Consider the following 5,291-nt stretch of genomic DNA (forward strand, 5'->3'; position numbering starts at 1 on the left):
AATAGCTGAATTGGAATACAGCAACACACCTGAGGAAAAACTCATTAGGGGCTGACATATGGAAAGCTGTACCACTTTAGGTATCCTACTGGGAACCTCTGAAATGGACTGACTATACTGGCCTGGTTAGGCAGAAGGTAAGATATAATATGAAGAAACTGTAGGATAAGGGCAATAATTAAGGGAACTGTTGATATGTAAAAATATATAAAATTCTTATTGTTATTCTTTTTGCCAATATAGGATCAGTCTTCTACCCATGGGGAGTTTACATTTGTGCTTGTAAGACAAAAAGGAATACATGCCAATTGGAAAGATTAAGGTAGTAATAACAGTTTATTTTCTTATATGATTATATGGGAAAAGTTAGAAAGAGGGGAATACATTATTGTGTGAATTTTTTTATTGATGATAGGTTGAGGGACTGATGAAGAACGAAATGGCCGTCTTCCTCGTCTGTCTGACTTCTGAGGAATTTATGGCTAAAAGAAGAAGAATTATTGTTAGAAAAATTCTATATTTATAAATATAGAATTGTATACTTACCTGTATTTACATACTTACTTGTGAATTTACACTGTGAGATTTTGTAATTTGGGACCAGTGCTTTGACATGATCTTTGGATTATGATAGTAATATTGGAATTATATTGAAATTGCTTGAATACATGGTTTCTGTGTGAATTTTGGTTTCACTATTGAGTACACAGAAGTGTCTATCTTTATACCAGTACCGTAGGGTTGCCAACTGCCAGGTAGTATCAGGAGATCTCCTGCTAATTCAACTGATTTCCGGCTGATAGAGATCAGATCACCTGGAAAAAATGGCCGCTTTGGCAATTGAACTCTATGGCATTGAAGTCCCTCCCCAATCCCCACCCTCCTCAGGCTCCGCCCCAAAAATGTCCTGCCAGTGGCAAAGAGGGACCTGGCAACCCTACAGTACCTGGAGGTTGGCAACCCTAGTTAAGATGTATGTGTTCAGTTATGCAAAGGGGTTTTCTTACACTGGCTCTTTGTTGGTGTCCTTTTCTGAATTTTGACTCATTTGGCTCTTTATTATGAAAGGGCGCTGAGCCCTGCTTTATGGCATCCGGTGGCTGGTTCCCAAACAATGATGGTAGAGGCTAAAAATGTCCAAAGGGCTGTGAGCTCAGCGTAAACTCAACTTGTTTCAGGTTCCAGGCTGGCGACCGACCAGCGTTGCTTTCCCTCTTCTCAGCAGTATATTTATTTTTGCAAAGCTTAACACAAAGTTAACTTCAATAAATTTTGCCTGCTGTGGTTTTTGCCGCTCTGTTTTTCTAAGCGAGGCCGACGGAGCTGCAGAGGCCTCAGTGGCTTCTGTTTGCAGCGCCTCCAGCTCATACAGATACAAAAGACCTTGTATAGCAGTATTGGTAGGACTGTCTCTTGTAATCTTGCGTCGCTTTTACAAACTTACCTGGCAGGGGAGACACCTTGAGCACGAAGGAGGTTTTCCCAGGGTGAGGCTCATCCATTGCACTGCGGGTGTGCTGACCCCTGCGATTTCCCCAAATGCAGGAAACTCGACTGCATAATTTATGGTCCTTTTTCAAGATCCCTGTACTTTCAGCTCACACCTTGTTCCTTTGTTTTGAACAGGGAGCTAAATTTCTGAGGATCGGTTTGACTGTCAACTCACCTGTGGGTATTCAGCCAAGTGCTATTAAATTAATCACAAATAATTAGGTCCCTCTTCGCCACCAGCAAGAGGTTTTTGGGGCGGAGCCTGAGGAGGGCAGGGTTTGGGGAGGGGGAGGGACTTCAATGTGATAGAGTCCAATTGCCAAAGCGGCCATTTTCTCCAGGTGAACTGACCTCTGTTGGCTGGAGGTCAGTTGTAATAGCAGATCTCCAGCAAGTACATGGAGGTTGAAATGAATAACAGCAGAAAATTGCCCAGCTTTTTTTAATAACCAAAAGTGTAATTACTTATAAGATAGTGTACATTACCAACCAATACATATCAACAGTCCTATAACATCATATATATGTCTAAATCAATCCAGCTAACAGAGTCCACATTGGAGTATTATTATCAGCCACTCAACTTCCTTTTTGCAAAGTATCGTGTTTTCCAAGCCTCAGGTAAGCTGAAAAAGGAAATTCTTCATATGGTGCATAGGTGGAGTAGTATCCTGACGGATGCACTATTTTTCATGGACAGACCACAGGTCTCACAAACCAGCCAAGCCAGTGCTGCAAAGCTACAGGGGTCCGGGTATCGCCCTGTTCGACCCGCATCTTCTTCAGGAATCAACCATGAGAGAACAGAGCGTTCCTATCAATGCAGGAGTCGATATAGTAGGTTGATTCCTGAAGAAGTCGCGGGTCGAAACAGGGCGATAATAGCAGGAGATCTCCAGCTAGTACCTGAAGGTAGGCAACCCTAGTTATTGTGCATGTAAGAGATGGAATGTTCTTTTTCGCAAGGAGATATGGCAGCCTCCCGGTGAAATGAGCTGTCTGCCTGCGTGAGCTTCTTATGACCTTTCCTAACCGTCATTTTAATGTGACGAGTAGGATTACCAACCTCCAGGCGGCTCCTGCCGATCTCCCAGAATTACCACTGATCTCCAGATGTCAGAGATCAGCTCCCCTGGAGAAAATGGCTGTTTTGGAAGCTGGACTCTATGGCATGATAGGCCCTCCCCATATCCCACACTCCCCAAGCTCCACCCCAAAATCTCCAGGAATTTCCCAACCAGGAGCTGGCAACCCTCTCCATCCCTATCCATAATCAGATCCAAACTCTCAGTCCATGAGATTTTCTGGGGTCAATGGAACAATCATTTAGCCTGAAGAGAAGAAGACTCAGAGGTGATACGATAACCATCTTCGAGTACTTGAAGGGCTGTCATAGAGAGGATGGTGCCGAGTTGTTTTCTGTTGCTCCAGAAGGTCGGACCAGAACCAACAGGTTGAAATTAAATCAAAAGAGTTTCCGTCTAGACATTTAGGGAGAACTTTCTAACAGTTCGAGCTGTTCCTCAGTGGAACAGGCTTCCTCGGGAGGTGGTGAGCTCTCCTTCCCTGGAGGTTTTTAAGCAGAGGCTAGATGGCCATCTGTCAGCAATGCTGATTCTGTGACCTTAGGCAGATCATGAGAGGGAGGGCATCTTGGCCATCTTCTGGGCCTGGAGTAGGGGTCACTGGGTGTGTGTGCGGGGTGGGGGGAGGTAGTTGTGAATTTCCTGCATTGTGCAGAGGATTGGACTAGATGACCCTGGTGGTCCCTTCCAACTCTATGACTCTTTATTCTATGATTCTATAATCACAGGGGGGAAATGCACAGTGCTTTGGTGTCCATATTTGATGTTGGCAAGGGTCCACACACATTGATTTTCAATGTGTAATTCCACTATGAGGAACTGTCCCTCTGGGGCAAGTCCTTAAAATCTTTTATGGGGCAAGACAGACTTGGCTATTTTGGAGACAACATTTCAACTGACTTCTCCCATCCCCCCTTTTTGGGTTTAATTATTGCGACCTTGAATTGGAATGTGGACTTTTACAAATTCATAACCCTGCCAGGGGTGAGCTTTTTCAATTTGCTTGTCGGGAACCACCTAATCCCTTTATATTCCAAGACAGGATATTTATCTTGATTTTATCATTGCAAGTTCCTTGGGTGGTTCTGAGTCAGGGCAGCTGGTCCCTGATTTCACAGAAGAATTTCATCAAGAGTTGAATTTGTAAGGCTATTCTTTTCTTTTTAAAAAATTCAAAAGTATTACATGTTTTAATCTTATATTACAAACAGAAAAAGGGGGGAGGTGATTTGGAACTGGAAGAACAGTAGCAATCAGATGGTGAAGACGTGACTATGGGTAGAGGTATTGTCAAGTTTCATAAAATTCTAAAAAGGATGTAATGGGTCTCATGGCCTCAAGGATCCCACAGATTACTCGTGATTTCCCCCCTGTTTTTTGCTGTATTCATTCCCTGGCAACACGTTTCTCCACTTTAAGCAGACTCTTCAGGGAAAAAACTATGCCAGACTTATTTAACAAGTGCCATCGAGCTTACAGTCAATACGCTTCTGAGTTTTAAATGTCCGTATTCCAATGTAAGGTTGCAATAGTTAAACAAGAAAAGAAAAATGGCTGGGAGAATTGTCACAATTCATCACAGATGTGTAAAAGGACACATTGCTAAGGAAAATGAGCGGGGAAAGAAGAAGACCTCTGCTAGAGTTGCCAACTTTGGCTTGGGAAATATCTGGAAATTTGGGGGGAGGGGTATGAGGAAGGGTAGGATCTCCGTGCCATAGCTTCCACATCGAAACCAGCCAGGTTCTCCCAGAGAACTGATCTGGAGAGTTATTCTAATCCCAGGGGATCCAGACAGCCAGCATGGTGTAGTGGTTAAGGTGTTGGGACGAGGATCGGGGAAACCCAGGTTCGAATCCCCACTCTGTCATGGAAATTTGCTGGGTGACCTTGGGCCAGTCACACTCTCTCACCCTCAAACCTTGCAAGTATTTGGACCTCCAAGGAATACCAGGGGCCTGACCCAGAGGCAGGCATTGGCAAACCACCTCCAAATGTTTCTTGTATTGAAATCTCTACAGGGTCGCCATAAGTCAGCTGTGACTTGATGGCAAATGAACCAAATAACTGGAGGTGGTGGCAATGGATCATTGTTCCGTTGGGAGTCTTGCACTCACAAACAAACAAACGAACAAAAAAAAACTTTCATGCCTATATAAGGGGAGGGCGGCAGATCAGCCCTGCTCTGTTTCATCCTGCCAAGAACTGAAACTGACCCACACTCACTGTGAAACTGACCAAATAAGCAGCCGCATAGGTTTGTGATTATTTCAGCCTTCTCTCAACTGTTCGATCTGAAACTGACCCACACTCACTGTGAAACTGACCAAATAAGCAGCCGCATAGGTTTGTGATTATTTCAGCCTTCCCTCAACTGTTCGATCTGAAACTGACCCACACTCACTGTGAAACTGACCAAATAAGCAGCCGCATAGGTTTGTGATTATTTCAGCCTTCTCTCAACTGTTCGATCTGAAACTGACCCACACTCGCTGTGAAACTGACCAAACAAGCCGTCATGGTATTCCAGCATTATTCTCTCACTAGTACACTTGCAAATGGCTTTGAGGGGAGGGGTTGAATGAGGGGGACAGACACGTGGGTAGGAGAAGCGAGAATGGGAGTGGGGAGAAAAAACCCAAAGTAACAAGTATGCACAGGACCGGCTTTCAATTTGGGATCGAGGCAGACTTTAAACTCGGGGGGAAAGAACAT

At 44.2% G+C, this 5,291-nt stretch overlaps 1 pseudogene; it reads left to right on the forward strand.

The window, feature by feature from the left end:
• The first annotated feature begins 1,436 nt into the window (after window positions 1-1,436).
• Window positions 1,437-1,591, forward strand: LOC130493610 (U1 spliceosomal RNA; annotated as a pseudogene).
• Window positions 1,592-5,291: the final 3,700 nt, after the last annotated feature.

Source organism: Euleptes europaea, chromosome 1 (genome assembly GCF_029931775.1).
Source record: "Euleptes europaea isolate rEulEur1 chromosome 1, rEulEur1.hap1, whole genome shotgun sequence".
NCBI lineage: Eukaryota > Metazoa > Chordata > Lepidosauria > Squamata > Sphaerodactylidae > Euleptes > Euleptes europaea.